General features: G+C 39.4%; 1 protein-coding gene across 5 annotated transcripts in view; it reads left to right on the forward strand.

The window, feature by feature from the left end:
- plxnb1b (plexin b1b) overlaps positions 1 to 19,367 on the forward strand; it is a 79,387-nt gene that overhangs the window by 8,721 nt on the left and 51,299 nt on the right. For 2 of the 5 annotated variants that reach the window (XM_026912846.3, XM_026912864.3), the window contains exon 2: positions 16,428 to 16,500. The gene's annotated coding sequence lies outside the window, so the exon portion shown is untranslated. Of the gene's footprint in view, positions 1 to 815; positions 1,330 to 1,372; positions 1,680 to 12,662; positions 13,329 to 16,427; positions 16,501 to 19,367 lie in introns of those variants that run through there. The other 3 variants (XM_026912854.3, XM_034311880.2, XM_034311889.2) reach the window with 3 other exon arrangements.

Genomic DNA, 19,367 nt, shown 5'->3' on the forward strand with positions numbered 1-19,367 from the left:
TTGTGAGTGCTTCAGGAGTGAAAGTTCTAAGCCTGAGGCTGAGATCACAGCTTGAAGGATTAATCTGAGATTAACTGAAGCTTTTCGGTTCATCCATACAAGAAATACATACATTTACTGATGACATGCAGTATATTGTTTCATATCTACAGTATTGTGCACATGTCTTAGGCACATGCAAAGAAATGCTATAGAGCAAAGATGCCTTCAAAAATAATGAAACTCAGTTTTTCAGAGCAGTAAACAGTAATAAATAACACAAAGTCAGTATTTGGTGTGAAGATCCTTCGCTTTAAAAAAAAACAGTAGTCTCAGGTACAGTGTGTGCAGTTTTATAAGGAAATGAGCTGTAAGTGTTACTGAGCATCTTGCAGAAGCAGCCACAGGTCTTCTGGAGACTGTCACACTCTTATTTTTGCAGCAAAACCCAGCAGCCTTCATTATGTTTTTTTTGTCTGAAAAGTGTCTCTTATGTAATATGCTGCTTTCTTTACTGACATACAAACATTCTTCTGTAACATTTAATTTTGTGCTGGAAAACTGTTTTTTGGAATTCTAAAATGTTTTTGTACTGAATCAATAATGTAGAATTCATAAAATAAAAATCTATAACAAAAATAGATTATAACAAAATCTATTTTTTAGTTTGTACTAAAAAAAAAATAGGGTGCTTAAGACTTTTGCACAGTACTGTGCAAGGTTTTGTGTGTGTGTGTGTGTGTGTGTGTGTGTGTGTGTGTGTGTGTGTGTGTGTGTGTGGACTGTTAACACATGAAAGCCCACTCACATTGCAGCACAGTGTCACATTTGGCTGTTCACACTTTATTTCCCCTGTTCTCAGCATGCATGTGTGTGAGAGAGAAAAAGAGGTTGCGTTAAAGGCTTCAGAATAGCACCTTGTTCTCACAGGGCGTTAGGACAGATTGTGTGCCACCTCCTCCCTTCTCTTCACTCTCTCCTGTTTCCCATTAGACCTCACAGATTTCCACAGGACTTAGGGTGTGTGCTCATGCTGATGTGTGTGCTTACATGTTCGTACTCGCAGTGCGTGTCGCTCGTGCTGCGGAGTGGCCCGCAGGACACACCAGTGTGTGTTACTCCCTCCTAGGTACCCCCCTCTCAGCAGGGGGTAGAGAAAAAGAGCCGTCCAGCCTCCTTTGTGTTCTTGTTGGAGTGGAGGTTGAAAAGGCCAGTGAATAAGAAAAGGGGAAGATAGAGAGACAGAGAGAGAGAGAGTGAGAGAGAGTAGGGGAGAAAGGCAGAGGAAGAGGAGTGAGGATGATTGTAGATCTCTGCTGGCAGACAGTGGGAACCTAGCTGCTGCTGAATGTAAGAGTGCGCGTGTGTGTGTGTGTGTGTGTGTGTGTGTGTGTGCGTGTGTGAGCGTGAGAGGAAGGTACACTGGATTATTGCAGACGTGGTGAAGTTGTGGGAACTCAAGGTCTCAAGGTTCTCAGCTTTGGATAGTTTTTGCTTGTACTTGAGAAGCCAGCTAAGACTGTTTTTTTGTATGATGTTTAATCAATCATCATTTGGATTTAATGGATCAGCAATATTTTTCTTCGCCACAGGGACATGTCTTAACAGGTGCCATGCTGTGGTTTTGTAATGAACCTTGTTTTGGTTTGTCTGTTACAAGAATACCGTTCCAGTGATAGTTCACTGACTTCTCTTGAAAGGTAATGGTGCATAAGTAAGAGTTTTTGGAATCATTTCCTCACTGTCTGCCTTTGCTTGCTCACTCATGCTTTCTTCATGTTGTACATACACAATCTCACACACCTTTTTCTCCCTCAATCCCTCTGTGTGTGTTTTTTCTACCCATCAGTCTGTTCACCCAATGGGGCAGTCGCTGTGAACCTCCTTTCCCTTCCCCCTCCTTATTTTACCCTTTCTCATTCACTCTCTCTCTCTCTCTCTCTCTCACACACATACACACATACACACACACACATACACACACACACACACACACACACACACACACACATGCACACGCCCCCAGGGTCCCTGTGTCCTGGGAAAAGGAGTTTCCATAGAGAAGAAAGGATGAATGTAGGACCAGACTGCTAAAAAGTTTCTTGCTTTGCTTTTAGGGCATTATACAAGCACCCTCTCTCTCTCTCTCTCTCTCTCTCTGTTACACTGCATATAAGAAGTATGTGTTTAAAGTATGAATTTAAAATTCATAATTTTCAGTTTACAATTTTCATGATATTTGCTATATATGTGATAATAATTATCCTGAAACCAAATCTACTTGAAAGCCTTCCTAGAACTCAAGCCATCCCAATTAGAACAAAGTTTTCCTCCTCTCACACTCTCAAAAATTCCTAAATGTCTTATAACAAGTATAAACATGAAAAATAAAACAGTCATCGAATATATTGCCAGGTTTATATGTGTACAGGCAGGAACTGTTCTGTCAGCACTTTTTTTTTTTTTTTTTTTTTTAAACTCATTACTGAACCAGATGTGAAAATGCAGTCATGATGACATTGTCATTGTCTTCGATGCATCGATTCGATGCTTCATTATACTTATTGTTTTTTGGTCAAAATCTTTACTCCTTTATTTTTTTGACCATTTCGGGCTAAATCTTTTAGGCATCTCTAATTAATAACGAAATAAACAAACATACAAACATATAAACAGATAAATTGTTAACCGATATTAAATAAATGTTTGTCTAATGTAAGCAAAATCATGCATACCTTGATAGATTTTATTTCACATAAAATCAAACAAATTTCTGCATAATATGGAACTACAATGATTACAGTTTGATTACAGTTACAGATTACCTCAGATCTGAGAAGAGTTTGACTCAATTGCGTATTCAGAAGAGCAGATTGGATCTTTCACGAGTGGGTTGTACTCTATTATTCCGCATACACACATTTGTAATCTGACATGTGTTGGCTCTGCTCAGTGCCATCGTGTTGACAGTTGGTGCCTGTAAGTGTATGTGTGGTGTGTATGTGTGCACTTGTGTGCATTTTTGGGGATTCAATTTTTATGTCATCTTATTCCATTTTAGTTGATGCAAGGCTGATGGTTAAACCTTTTTCAAAAATGATATTGATCGTTATTCATTTTATACCATGCCTTAAGGCCCTTGAGGAATTAAAGCACTCTTGGTGTGTGTGTCTGTGTGTGTGTGTGTGCGCGTGTGCGCGTGCACGTGAAAAAGACTCCATGTAGTTGTGGGTTTCCTAGCAACCCCTTTGCCACTTGTTGCCAAGATCTGGTGGGACGTTAGTTGGCCGGGGAGCCATCTCGTGCTGTGAGGGCCTCTGTTCACTTCTCTTGCCTTTAGTGGGAAGATTTAGAGAACACACACACACGCAGCCCTGTTAAATAATCTGTGTGTGCCTTAGAAATGTCATGGACTGAGTGTTTTTCACATCACTATCATGAAAATGGGCTGCCATTTAGCATTTATGTGAGTTGTTAAATTTATGTCACTTTTTCTGTGGAATATTCACCTCATTCTGCAGACATAATGTCTCTGTGTTTTTCACCTAATGCTAAGTATTTCCACACTACCTGCTTGCTACTTGCATTAAACTGATATTCCAGTGTTTATGAAGGCTAGAGAGGAAGGTGTGATGGCAGAAGGCGGAATCCTCGTAGTTTGTAAATTCTTATATTTTTCCCAAATTTTGGCCTTTTTTTTCTTTTTTCCCCCCAATTCCCACCCACTATCTAGCTCGCCCTTTCACACAACCAATACCACCTGGGGAGAGTGAAGACTAGTACTTGCTAACTCTGAAGCAGCCACCGAGTCTTTCTGACCTGCTTGGCATGCTGTGCCACAGGGCAGTGTAACTGTCTGCCCTCTTCCACATACGTGAGCTCACACACGCCCACGATTGGCTGGGATTGACAGGGGAGAGAGAGTATGTCATTCCCCCACCCAGATAGAGGTTGGCTGTAGCATCACTGGGATTTAAACTCTGGATCTCCACATGACAGGGCAAGTGCTTTTCTATTGTGCCACTCAGGAGCCAAGTTTGTAAATTCTATTTATGGAGGAACTCTTTAAACCAGAATATATTTATGACCCTTTTTCGTGCTCCTTCACATTTCCTGAAAACAAAGATGACAGCTGTTTCAACAGTCTGCCTTGCTTTCAACCTTATTTTTGCAAGGAATGGCCCAGATCCGGTCACCTTTTACACCTCATTCACATTGCTCTGTGACATTTCTCATGTAAATGCATTTTTTGCTTTGTCAAAATGTCTTTAAGGATATGGCTTTCTAGTCACTATATGTTGGATAGATAGGGTTACAACAGAAATGCAAGTCATAATTGATCTTTCCTGGTTGCTGAAGGTGTTGATGTATGCCTGTTTCAGAGCCTGTTGCCACTTACAAACTGCGTCTCTGAAGGAACTGTGACGCAGCAATGCTCTGAAGACATCGGAGATTTGTCTGGTGGGATTAGGGAATGCTCCTCAGGGAATGATTGATCTGTAATGTTGTCTGTCAACTGATCAACCGTAAGTGTAAGGATAACTTATAGCACTTCTCCATCAAACAGTGCAGTGGAAATAGTGCCAATGTGGAGGATTATGGGTAATGTGTTGTGCTGAACCATATGGTGGAAAAGCGGCAATAGTGCTGAGTGTGGTGAAATCAGATGTCCATAACTGATATAATAACACTGATACAAACATGTGGTGATGTTTGCCATGGAAGTGCAGTCTCTCAGAGTGTACTAGTATGAGCGAGACTACATTTAAGAAAAGTCTCATTCTACAGGGTGTCCCAAAAGTCTCCATACAAATGGGAAATTAACAATTTTTAGCAAAATGTCTTCCAAAATCTTTCATACTTAGTGTATATTATGTATATTTTTCAGATAGCCTTTAAGAATGCCTCTGACCAAAGAAAAACGTGTTGAATCTTTCTCATGGCTGGATCGGGAAGCTGTCGTAAGGTTGTGATGGACTTTAACAGGAAACATGGCAAGCACATCACACACGACACTGTTGGCAAACTGGGAGCCAAAGTTGGGATGGATGACTCTGTGTGTGTTAACGAAGAAATGTCAATCATGTAGAGGATGTATTGTAAATAATGTTACATTTTGCCAAAAAAGTGCTTATTTCCCCTATGTAAAGAGACTATTGGGACACCCTGTACTTTTAAATAGCATTACTTTGTCCATCAGTACATTGCCATGTGCCCTAATGCAGTGAAGTTAGTTAGAGCTTCATTATTTATTTACAATGTGGTAAAAGTGCTACCTAATACCTTTTTAGTTGTTTTTTTCCCCCCTTTTATTTTTCCCTTTTTAAGCCCCATTAGTCTTTGCACATCTCTCAACTCCCAGCTCCACAGCACAAGTTATCTGACTGTCTATTAACATTCTTTCCATGAAACTTCAACTGTGTGTGTGGTGGAGGGACAGGAAAGTCTGTCCTAAGGCTAGCAGGTGTCCTTGATCCTGTCTCTGCTTGTGCACGCACACACACACACACACACACACACACACACACACACACACACACACACGCACACACACATGCCCCCAGGAGGTAAGTACGGGTGGGACCCCTTGCTGTTTTATTCGGCAGTGATTTTGTTCACTGACTCAGTGTGAAGCTGAATGGATCCTTTGGGATGGCTAGCATTCGAAGTTTAACTCATGTATTAAGCCATAGTAGGCTAGTGTAAAGCTGCAGCTGTTAAACAATGAAAGTTGTCTTTATAGGCAAATTCTTTCTCCCAAAATACCCTGAAGGACAAGTGAAGGACTACAATCGTTATTTCACATGGCTGTGCATCTCACCGCTAAATACATATAAACATACATATATACATATAAACACAAATATATACACATCTTCCATTTCAAAAATATCACGATAAATGATTTAATCATCCAGAACTGCTAGCCTAAAAAAAAGAGAGGAAAATGAATATTTCCACCCCTTCAGGTTTAAGGAGAGTAAGGGAAGGGGTTATAATATTATCAGTTGTGCAGTCAGGAACTGTGGTTATTGCAGCAACTCAGCTGGATGGTGGATTTTTAGGATTTTTAGGATTGTTATTTATAGATTCTGCAGTAATGTGCAGTAAATAGTTTAAAAACGGATATAATCCTTTTACAAGTCAGTTTTCTAGTGTCCACCTGGCTGACATTTTCACTGTTCATGCTGCTCAGAGTGTTGAGCAGGAGAACACCAAAGCGCTTCAGTCAAAAAAAAAAGGTTTAACGACTTTGTCATTGTCATCAATGCTGCATTGTACTTATTGTTTTTTGGTCAAAATCTTTACTCCTTTTTTTTTGACCATTTAGGGCTAAATCTTTTAGGCATCTCTAATTAATAAAGAAATAAACAAACATACAAACAAATAAATAGATAAATAGTTAATCGATATTAAATAAATGCTTGTCTAATGTAAGCTAAATCATGCATACATTGATAGATTTATTTAACATAAAATCAAACAAATTTCACAAAAGAACACAAAACATTCACCATTTCCCTTGACAGAAAGCGAGGGGGCCAACACGAGTCGAGAGCATGTGAGATTGGGGGAGATGGTGGGGACAGAAAGCATCAGTTAATATTGGAGATTTCTAAACAGCTGCACAAATGACTTCAGAGTAATATGACTATTGGTTCATCTCCCATTTTATTTGATTAAAAAAATCTATTTTTGAGTGAAAACTCCAACTAGTGTATTGTGATTAATTGAGGAGCTCCTACATAAAACGCGTAAAGGCTATATCGCTCAAACCTCATACATGAATGCATAGCACCAAGTCTTTTTTTTTCTATCATTAGTGAGTAATACAAACCATAAAGCACATTTTGATCAGAGAGTAGTTTTATTTTCTAGATCTGTGCACTGTGGTCTGCCTTTGTCTTCACAGCAGTTGTCCTTATCATAATGACCAGCCTATTGTGGTGTTCGAGTAGCTACATAAGATGACCCTTCTGGTGCGGATGGAGGTTATGCTGGGCTTGATCAGCAGCTGAGGTCTTTGGCTGTTTGCCATCTGTTGCTTTTATGAAGCTGTCACTCGTCACTGTGTCGCTGTGTGTGGAGGGTGGACGGCTCTGAGTACAACCTTCCCTTTGCACAGCTTTGCTTCTTAGTCCTTGCATTTTGTGTTCAACTTCAATGACAGCTATTTTAATAATTCATAAAACAAAGGTGATCTTCTACCATCCTTAATAGTAACACACTTCTAAATTTGTTTGTTAGAATGATTCCGTATAGAGCTTTGAAACCTGTATTGGTAAGTTGTGTATTGTAGATATAGTTTACTTATAAAAAGAAATAAACACACAATTATCAGATTAAGCTTAATAATCACATTAAATGATATAAAATTGCAATATAAGCTAATTTTAAACTGGTAGTGATATATAATAAGGTGTCATTTTCTCTGATTGGTTGCTATAGCCTATTTCCATGCAATTGGTTTAGCGTAGTTATTGTATGAGGCTTAGTGTTTAAGAGCGAGAGGGATCAGGCTTTTCTTAGAAAGTAAAATCATTGTTCCACAATCCTCTTTCATTATGACTATTTTAATCCACACAGCTACCACATTTTAAAAATTGTGAATGGTTGTTTATTCATAATGGCACCCATAAAAGGCCGTGTGTAAAACACTAACAGTAGTCTGCTCGCACACATACACAAGCACGTGTGCTACACAGAAAGAAGCACAGACGATGTGTAAAACAGTGATGACTTGATGCGAACCAGGTGTAAGAATTACAGGATTGGTGATAAAATCTGCACCAGGACACACACACACACACACACACACAGACGGAGTCCAGTTGTGTGGTAGGTAAAGTGAAAACTGTGCAAGCCGAAAAATTTATTCTTGACTCTCCACTTGCAAATTTGGCTCTCCTTCTCTTTTCTTCTTTTCACCCCTCCCCAACTTTTTATCTCTCCCAACACATCTAACGCAGAGTGCTTTTCCTCTCTTTCATATCGTCTATGTCTCTCAGGCTGTGTGTCTTGTTAATTCTTTGATAAGTGCAGGCATGCGTGGTCAATGTGTGGCTTTGGCACATTCCTCTAGTTCAGGGGTTAACCCAAAAAATGTTAAGCAGTGGCTTCCAGATATAAAAACACACATTTATCTTGCGCACACACGGGCTACTGGCAGTTATATTGTTTTTCTACTGCAGTCTCTGCATTTTCTTTAGCGAGTCGTATTTCTTTGAAACAAGCTCTTTCCGTTTATATGAGGATTTGTGGATTTACCGTTTTTCCATAAAACTGGAATATACTCAGTCTATTTCTGTTTGAAGTGGATGAAAAGCAGAAGAGTCGGTGCGCTCATCTTGGACAGTGCACATATATTTTTTGTTTGTGTGTTTGATGGAGGAGTTACCATTTGTAGCACGTAGGCCTAGAATACTTCTATGTAACTGTGTAAATATTAGTTGATGAGTTGATGCTGTTTGAAAACATGTTTAATTGGGTAAATAGGGACACAGTCATGGTTAAAGTTTGGGTTTAGATACATGCACAAAGATACCCGTGATATATGTGTTAGTATGTCAGTAAACAGTCAGGCCCTATGACACCCTTCACCCTTGTTGCAGCTTAACAGTGTGACAGCACAGGCTTCACTGCAACCTCCACCATTACCAACCCTCACAACCTAAACTAGGTCCTGTTTTACATTACTATTCCACTACAGGAACGATCAAATCCTAATCCAAATTTCTTCATTGCGATCGCCTCTGCAGGTGCACACATGCTTTACAGTGACACTGATTTGTCCATCACAGTATGCATGAATTTAAAATACTGATAATAGTGAAAACACACAGTGACATTGATGAAATCATTAAAGCTGATGGACAAGGTGGATGACAGTTTTACAACATGCATTTTTGATGGCAGCTTTTTTTTTTTCACACACATCCCCTTTAAACTGAGTTATGGGGGTGACACTAGAAACAGTCTGTGTTCTTGTCTCATTTTGTAAAGGTATTATTGAAGGTCACTTCATCTCTGGTTGTTTTCTGTGCATCTGTTGTGAACAAACAATTTCTAGATTTAAAAAAAAAAAAAAAAAAAAAAACAGCAGATGAGCTTAGTAGTCATTCTGTGAAGGCTGCATTTGACCTATTGAACTGCGTTCAGCATGGCCTCCAACAGTAGTTCCTGGACCATAGAAAGCTACCTCTATTCTGGAGCAGGAGCTAAAAAGGTTCTTGGAATTAGAGAACTTGGAAATGTACCCAAGTTCCTGAGATTTTCTTTATTTCTAAAACAAAAACCCTCCAATCGAGAGTAATCTGATTTTATAATCTAGACCACAGAGTGAGTAAATCTGTATTTATTGATCAGTGTGGTTTAGTGATTGATCAATATAGCAGCATGTCCCAGATAACAGACGGGACCAGAACTCTGTGCACTATCCTCAGCTCACCGAAATGCAGCATGAATGATGGGAGAGACAAGGCTGATGTAAAAATATTTTACATAAAATACAATGATATTAGAGTAAAAGGAATTATTTACACCCCCCCCCCCCCTTCTATTTTATAGTATATATATATAGCGTGTATATATATATATATATATATATATATATATATATATATATATATATATATATATATATATATATATATATATATATATTGAACAGCTTTATTATATCAAAAGATCTATAAAGAGAGTTTATTGCAATCAAGTGACAGTATGAATTTAAAGTTGTAGTAGTTGATTTTTTTAAAAAATTACTTACTTTTACAAATAACCTGAAAAATATGTAGAACGTGATTAAAAAATAGTTTAAGCCATGGCCCCAGCACAAATGTATTATATGTCTAAGAAAGCCCATTTGGAAAACTGTATTATGGAGTGCTTGTTTGTGTTTGGATGGGCCATTTGCCAGTCATTTTGTAGGCACTCCCAAAAACTGTTCACTCCGCAACCATTTCAGTCTGATCAGAAAGGAAAAAATATGACTGAAATCAGCAAGCGCCCAGCGCTGCCAGATAATTCTCATGTGAGGGTAAAACATGCTGTGTTTCAAAAAAAATTAAATGGCAAAAATGCAATAAAACCCAAATAAACATTGGCAGATTTGTTGGAAGATAGAATAATTAGGACTGGTGAAAGGAATGAAGTTGGATGCAGAATATGCTGCATTGCAAGAAGAAAAGGACAGCAACAGCAATCCTTGACCATTCTTATAAATCAGTATTTTATGTTTATAGTGTTGTAACTTGGTGTTAAAGCAGCTGAATGGCCTATTATATACTATAGCTTAAAATGCTAACATGCTAATGTTAAGGCTCATGAGACTTCATTACAAAGAAAAACAGGACAGAGACGGCACTCTAGACCATTCTCGTAAATCAGTATGAGCTGAATTTCTTGTGTTTATAGTGTTATAACTCGGCTATCAAGCAGTTGAAAGTCTGCACGTGAAAGTGATGTCATGACAGTCCTTGCTAATGCTAGCTCTAGTTGAGTCAGGTCCTGGGGGCGGAGCTTAGTGAACTTGACTAATTTAGCCAAATCTTTCCTAATAGCCCTTTGAATATGATGTTGAAGAAAAAGTTTGGTCTGTGTGACACTGCCCAAGTTAATTGTCATTTTCTGCACCAAGCTAAAGAGATGATTTAGATGCAAGTCTATTTTTACAACCATTTAGATGAAGTCTCTCCTGATGTTTGTTCTTGGTTACACATGTCTGCCATACACAATGCCCCGTGTTGTTTAAAGATAACAAACTGTCAAACCCTCCAAAACAAGGTCATGACTAAATCAGAGTTTACTAAAGCCATGATGCAGCGCAGAAGGCCCACGCTTGCAGCCGTCTTGGTGAATTGATGTTTCTCATTGTTGATGTGATTCTGCTTGAGTTGGAGCACAGACGTAGCTGCGTACTCGTGCTTCCCATGATGACTGATGAGTTGTGGAATTGGAGTGAGCAGTATCATCGTGCTGCGTGCCTCCTGGTCTGTTTTTGTTCATTTGGACAGAAAATACCTCAGCGCTCCTCCTCTCTCTTTTTATATTCCTTTTGGCTTTTGTAGTTAAATAAGAAGTCTCGGCCCAGCAGGGTTTTTGGACAGGATGGTTGGTTGGGCTGCCCTCTTAGCCAAAATACTGAATGCTTTTAAGAGTTTGGTTGGCTGATAAACCTACTAAAACGATCTTTATGAGAAGAGACATCATTTGTCTGCTTTACTGAACAACTTGTTTGTGTTGTCAGTGGAAATCAATGTGGTATTGTATTGTCACAATTTTAACTGAATTCACAGTCTGTGTTAAACCTTTGTTTTAAATGATAACCAGCAGTGACATGTTTGTTCACTTTCTTTTATTCTTTCTCATTCTTTCTTTGCTGCTCACACACTCGCATGTATAGACAGATACGCACACACTGGCGATGGTTCAGTCATGCGTTACTGAGAACGGGAGTTTTTATGCTCTTTGATGTCTTTACTGGAACAGTATTAAGGGATGTTTAACAAAACTGATTATAAGACCAGTTTAATCGAAAGATTAACAAACTGTTTGCCATTTCTCACTCAACCCACACCCCTCTCCCATCCACCCCCGAGCACACACATACACATGTGCTGACTGTCTCTCTCATGTTCCTTAATTTTATGATCTCTGTGGAAGTGTGTTTGTGTGTTTAGGCTTATATGGAAGTTGTGGGAAGTTGACTCTTTTACTTTTGGCTTTTTTGAGCTAAATGAGCTATACAAAGGAAAATAAATAACCTGAAATGAATAATGTATGCCATACACATGCACATGCATGCTACAAAAGCAGTTTTACTTATCTCTTTATTTACTCTTAAGTTATTGATGGTTTTTTAATGGACACTCTGACATCAACTATGCTTAACTATAACTAATTACTATAATCACATTCATTTGGGATTAGTCATTTGTTCCAGCTCTAAGTCTTTGTTGATAGTGATTTAGTATCGGGATTTAGCTAGTGAGTATTCAGCTGTGAATTGGTCAGAGGGTATTGTGTGTGTGTGTGTGTGTGTATCTGTCTGTGTGTGTGTGTGTGTCTGTGTTCGTCCTGGTGTAACTGTTCAGAGAGGTCAAAGATCACATATTCTATTAGCCTGCATGCATCGTCTTTGGCAGATACAGTGTTTACAACTGCATACTGATATCCTTATTAGGCTAATGATTGGGTAAATAGCTATGTGAGAATTATTATCGAGTTGCTCAGTTCCTGTTCCTAATTTTTTTTCTGCAACATGACTACACTTGAAACTTATAGACAGAGCACTCGGTCATAACTCAGCCGTCAGCCGAAGGTTTATAAGTGCATCGCTAATAGGAGAGTGTGACTGCAATAAGGAAGCAATTATAATGGTATCAGTGAGAGCTGCACTGTGCCAAGAGGTTGGCGTGGGCGCCCATGCACACAGGATATTCCAGAGTTAAACTTGGGACATAAATGCAGAGTGGCAGCATAAGAGAGAGAAAACCAGCAAAAACCAAGAGTTTTTATGGGATAAGTATAGCTCACTGTGGCCAGCTGACACTGGTACGACTTAACTGGACGTCGCGGCTTTGTCAGTGATTTTTAGCAATATGATGACAAGACATTTTGTGTGTGTGTGTGTGTGGTTTTTTTTTTTTTTTTTTTTTAATGATTTTGTATATGTCTGTGTTTGTGCATAAACAAAATCCCAAAGATGAGTGGAGAGCCAACCATGCTGATTCTGGTCATCAGATTTTTGTTTCAAATGAACGTCTGTGCAATACCAATCCATTGTCAGCTGAAAAAGATTATTCCTTTTGTGGAGACGTGAATGTGCAAAAAGCAGGGGAAATGTTGGCATCTATTAAGTTTTCTCTACCATAAGGTTTAAGATCATAATCTGATTATGCTGGTAAGTGAAAACCTAGAACACCACACAAGCAGTAACAAGTGCTTCCTTTGAGTGTGCCTTTTTAAAATAGAAGGGCTTCGAGAGCTTCTAGTATTTCTAAACTATTTAGGTCAGTTTTTTTTTGTTAGTCATCATATGGCATGGTTCGAAAAACTTTCATGCTATCATCAGATTTGCTCTGGTGTCGATCACTGTGATTGTTTTGGACTGTTGAATCGTGGCACTTGTTTGAAAGAACAGGTTTTTTGCATGGAAATTGAGTTATTGTTTTTAGAGAGAAAGAAAGAGAAAGGCTTCAGATTCTTTTTCCATCTAGTCAGTGTCTTGTTTTGATTGCTCAAAGGGTTCAAGGTTTTTGGGGGTCACAGCCAGGACGTGTGTGATGGAGGTCTGTTGCAGAAGAAGAATGATGTCACCTCAGAGAGAGGCAGAAGAGGACAAAGCAGTGAGTGGGGGGTTGGGAGTGGGTGTGGGTGTGGGTTGGGTGTGGGTGTGTGTTGTGGGGGTGTGAGAGTATGTGACATTGTGAGAATTATGCTGTATTCATCTTGTAATAACAAGGAAGAAAAAAAAGAAAATGTCCCCTTAACTTGGAACTTGGAACTCGGGATGGTCTCCTCAGCTCAGAGGTCCTCCAAGTTCAGCAAGTGATGTCAAATCAACATGGCTGTGTAGCACCTCTTACCTTTAAATAAGATATACCGTATATATGGGTACTTTAGATCAATCAACATACAGACGTATTCACTTGTTAATTTTCTATGGCATTGACGACACAGTTCACTGTTTTGAGGAGGGAAATATAGATCACTCTTCACAGTTAGCTGGCTAGATTGTTGCTAACAAAAGATGAACATGGAGGTGTCCATCTTTTTTAGCTCTATTGAACGGAGGTCGACATCGACATAAACCCTGACTTCCGAGGTAAGTCAAATGCATCATTGCACTATTATTTCTTACAGCAACTCTAATAATATTTGGACAGTATGTATTCTTCAAATGATTATATAAGCTCTTGGCTATTTTAATTTTAGTCTGCAACTGTATGATATGACGAACAAACTGTAATTTGTGCCTGCAGTTTTCTGAAGTGGCTTTTAGGTTTCAGTTGATTTTGTCTTACGGTCGACTTTTTTTCCCAGCCTCATTTATTTGCACAGAACTGGTGCAGTACCAAAGTACAACCAGGCATTCATTTAGGGTTATGACATCATCCTGCCCCCATCACAGACTGCCAAAAGAGAACATGGCTGCTACTGTCTGTGGCCCCAGTCACGCCCGCTATTACACGATAGAGCTTTACAGTCTCTGATGGCCCTAAATGTTCTCTTAGGCTTTACTCTGTGCTGGCTGAATGTTAACTGTGGGACAAGAAAGAACAGGTTCAGTTTTTGAACTAGAGAGAGAATAAGAGATGGAAAAAGAGAGAGAGAGGTGTTAGACTGTGCTTTCTGTAGGGGCGAGGTGTTGGGAAAGGCCAGGGATGACTAGCAAACCTGACTTCTTTTATTATTTCTCCTATACATCCTCTCTCCCAGTAACTGTATGCATCATTGAGTGTAATCAACTTAGACTTTCACTATGTTCACAAAATTTTATTTCCTTTTCTTCTTATAACCTCTTTTGTGAGACCTTTATCTGTTTACACATCATTTTATGAATTCAGGTGAAGCCATGCTGTTTTTCCCCTTCAGTTTGGAAATGTTGGAAATGGATGGACACTTGCATCAGTCCAACAGAACCGAGTCTGGAAGCTGACGATCAGTTTGTGTCGTTTGTGTTGATGTGCCGATAGTAATAGCACAATAAACACAAGATTGCATCCTGCAGATGTGGTGTTAGCTTGAGAAGCCTTACACAACCAGTAATGAAGACTATTATTGTGTATATATAATGCAAATAGATATAATAGATAACACACTCAAAACACAGTGTGCTCTAACCATTAAAAAGCTGTTTGGTGACATTTTTTGTTAGCTTTTTCTGTAGACTGGCCAATCCTTCATTGTGGCTCATATTACCTATGTGAATGAGACTCATTATAAATGGCTGCTTTATGTGGGAGAGGTGAGCGGTTGAATGTGAATCAACACCAGGAGTGTACTTTAGTGAAGTGTATGAGCTTCACTAGCTTTTCATTTCAGCTTTTCATATTATTGCACAATAATAAATCTGGGTTTATTACACAATCATATTACACTATTTAATGATTCTTATGTGGATGATCTGGTAGCTCAGCTGAAATAGTAGATTTTGCAACTGAGCCATTCTTATAGCGTCCTTTCTTGGCTGCAGCACCGTCTGAGAGGTTTTTCCACCATGTTCAACTCCAGCCTCTGTCGCATCCATAAACAAGTCTGGATCGGCCTCTGTGAGCTGGCATACGCCGCTCTAAACTAGAAGATTGCGGTGTCATAGTGAAGTAAAATCCACAGCATGGAATCTGCTCTTTCACACAGCACTGGTCACGACGGAATTCACTATGGCACAATTTTTTATTTAGAAGGATAACAAAAATAAGTGTGGGAGGAATTTATTTCAGGAATGGGTGGGAGTTGAATTTAAAAAAACGTCTTGCGTACACGTCTACACTTAATGCAAATTGATATGAAAATGATAACATTCCCATAAAGCGAAAGGAAAAAAAAAGACTTTTCTCAGTGTAGTCTCACACAATGTGCAGTTGACTGTAGGATTGGCTTCATCTAGTCTGCAAAATTTTTAGGCTATAAAAGTACATTTAGCCCGATTTCTTTACTGTCTGCCTCAGGGTATTTAGCCACTAATTGTTTTACTAGTGGAAAAGGAGATGTCTTCTAGGAATAGATACATCTGGGAGTCAAACATAAGGTGATTAATTCATCAGCATATGAGTCCCAAATAAGGAGGGAATCTTATATCTCTTGAAATTTGCGACCTTTTTTTAGATGGTTAATAGCTTTGAGAGTCTGAGAGTCTGGATTGATCCGACCTTTTAAAACTGGAATAAAAGTAAGCCACAGTGGAAAAATTTTTGGGAGGTAAAGTACTTTGCACCTTGTATTTCAACATCGTTAAGCTCTGTAATGTGAGGTTGTGTGAGGTCAAATTCCCTGCTTGTCATTAGCCCTCTAACAGTTAATACGCAGCACAAAACTTAAAGCTGAACTAAACTGGCTTCATTCAGACTTTAGAAAAAGCTTGCATCAGGGCTAATAACTGCAAAATTATTCTTTGTGAAGACAGTTCCCTCTTTTTTATTTATTTATTTTTAAATCACATCATGTCAGAAATGGAAGTTCCCTTTATCTCTATTGTGTAATTGATGTGGTCATTTTAAATGTGTAATGATATGCTGCTTTGTACGTTTTGCCTTACTGTTTAAGAGTGACTGGTAACTTTTACATGTGTGCCTTAACTGCTAACAATCTTGCATTTTGCTAAATACTTTTCCACTCCAGCTAGCCTGGTTAGAACATGTGTGGACCTGAACAATTATCATAAACCAAACGTTCTGTCCTAATTATAAATGAGTCATTCCTAAGCTTCTGTGTTTCTTTTATAGGTTCGGATTGCTGCTGCAGATATACATAGTTCCTGATCACAGGGCAGCCGAAAGAGAACTGCGTACAGCAGCGGTAGGTTCACATCTCACTTTTTTTTTTTCATTGTTTTACTTACTGCTGAGGGTTTAAAAGGAATGCAGACATTTCATGTTCAAGATCACTTTCTAAATATAGGCTGAAACATATCTGACTACAGGCTTCTTCTTGAAAGCACATTAAGGTAGACTTTAAAATATTTTTTCTTTCAGAGCGTTGTGTAATTTAGTCTAAAACTAGTCTCAGTCTTTGAGCTGTCTGGACACCAATACACATTCTTAAGACATACACCACACACAGTCATACAAACCCTCTGGCCATGTGCCTTAACACAACACTTATGACAAATGCGTTTCCGAAACACTTTTTAAGAGCTATTCCTGGTGTTAAGGTCTGCTTTTATTTATCCTGGAGCAAGGGCATGGGGCAGTCTTCCAACAGTAGCATTTATACTTTTGTTTTCATATTCCTTTTCCTTTGGTTAGCTCTCCTACACCAGTGGACTCCACTAGATCCCTGAAGGTGTGCTGTGGTATCTGGCACAAACAGCAGATCCTTTGAGTCCTGTAAGTTGCGAGGTGAGGCCTCCATGGATCGGACTTGATGGCCAGCACACCCCACAGTTGTTCGATTGGATTGAGATCTGGGGAATTAGGAGGCCAAGTCAACACCTTGAACTCTTTGTCATGTTCCTCGAACCATTCCTGAACAATTTTTACAGTGTTGCAGGGCGCATTATCCTGCCGAAAGAGGTCACTTCCATTAGGGAATACCGTTGCCATGAAGGGGTGTACCTGGTCTGCAACAATGTTTAGGTAGGTGGTATGTGTCAAAATAGCATCCACATGAATGGCAGGACCCAAAGTTTCCCAGCAGAACATTGCCCACAGCATCACACTGCCTCCGCCAGCTTGCGTTCTTCCCATAGTGCATGCTGGTGCTGTCTCTTCCCCAGGTAAACGATGCACACGCTACACAGCCCCATACGCAGCAAGCTGTGATGCACTGTGTGTTCTGACACCTTTCTATCATAGCCAGCTTTAACTTTTCAGCAATTTGTGCTACAATAGCTCTTCTGTGGGATCAGACCAGACGGACTAGCCTTTGCTCCCCACACGCATCAGTGAGCCTTGGGCGCCCATGACCCTGTCGCTAGTTCACCGGTTGTCCATCCTTGGACCACTTTTGGTAGGTACTAACCACTGCATACCGGGAACATCCCACAAGGCCTGCCGTTTTAAAGATGCTCTGACCCAGCCATCTAGCCATCACAATTTGGCTGTTGTCAAAGTCTCTCTAATCCTTACACTTGCCCATTTTTCCTGTTTCCAACACATCAACTTCGAGAACCGACTGGTCACTTGCTGCCTAATATATCTCAACCCTTGACAGATGCTATTGTAAAGAGATAATCAATATTATTCACTTCACCTGTCAGTGGTCATAATGTTATGGCTGATCGGTGTATATACACTCAAAGCCGTCTGTTCTGATTGTGCTGGGAAATTTAGGAATACAGTTAATACAAGTTCCTGGGTTTACCATGTTGGACAATGCAGAGTAGATTGGGCCACGTCTACTGTCCACCACTGATTTGATCCGTTCTGAAGAGTATTGATTCGTAGTGCTTTCACGTGGCATTTGGTGTGTTCACTTTCTCCAATCTAATTGCAGCAGTTCCTTTTTGTTTACTGCTACTATATAAACTGTTTGTGCATTTAGTGCACACGTGCGCTATGCATCGCTTAAAAATGACTAAATGTTCAGTAGGGCAATCACAGCTCTCAGCGTCTGGGTCTGGTCTAGGCAGATAGGTCTGCTCCTGTTCAGGCATTTGGTAACAGACGTGTGGCACCACGAGTCTCCATTTTGCTTATGAGCAGCACATTTTAACAGGGATTCAAAAATAGGCAAAGGTGAATTTAAGTACAGGTTAAGTACACTTAATATTTGTATGAGCGGTGTCTTTGGATTGTTGTGAGAATTTCTTGCTGTTTTATGACCAAATCAATCTAGTCAGCTTGAAATGTTAAAACATGACTTATCACTACTCATTATGTAGTACGGAAGCAATAGACAGCGGACACAGGATAGATGGAAAACTAGGATTGAACACATAAGTTGCCATTGATGCCAGTGATTGTGTGCATGAATATAAAAGGTATGTGACTGTGTGTGTTGTGCTGATTTGTACAGGAGTTACTGTACATCAGGAGGTTTCCGTAAACTGAGGCCAATCCTTTTGCCCTGTCCCTGTGTGTTTACTCAGCTGCTCTCACTTGAACAAAACACACACACACACACACACACACACACACACACACTTGTTCATCAAAATATATTGCTTCACTCACCCACCTATCTTTGTGCACTACACAAAAACACATACACAGCAGAGATTAGCTTCAGCAGACAGGCATTAAATTACACACAGTAATCAGGGACCACAGAGTGAATAGTGTGTGTGTGTGTGTGTGTGTGTTTGTACTGTGGGATATAAATCTGTACTGTGGGATATAAATGAATTTTTATCTGCGGAAGAGGAAGTCTGTCCTCCTTAATCTGTTAATCATCACTTCAGAGAGATCTGACAGCTCATGTAATGTGATCACTAGTACCTACAAACAGCACACTTCACCTCCATGCATGGCTGTATGAAATGTTAAATGATGATCACCTAGCGGTAGGTGATAATGTCAGAAAATCAAATAAAAAAATACTTGATATTTGTGCTACATTTCCACAGCATATACTTTGGTATACAGTTGTGGTTTTTGAATAGGTTCTTTCAGTTCAGTTTCATTCTTTCATATGTCAACATGGGTACCAGTGCGGCCAACTTCATATGTAAATGTTTAGCGACCACTAAAGCCATCAGGTACTTGATATATAATACTAATAAA

The sequence above is a fragment of the Pangasianodon hypophthalmus genome, chromosome 2, assembly GCF_027358585.1.
Source record: "Pangasianodon hypophthalmus isolate fPanHyp1 chromosome 2, fPanHyp1.pri, whole genome shotgun sequence".
In the NCBI taxonomy this organism is placed as follows: Eukaryota; Metazoa; Chordata; class Actinopteri; order Siluriformes; family Pangasiidae; genus Pangasianodon; species Pangasianodon hypophthalmus.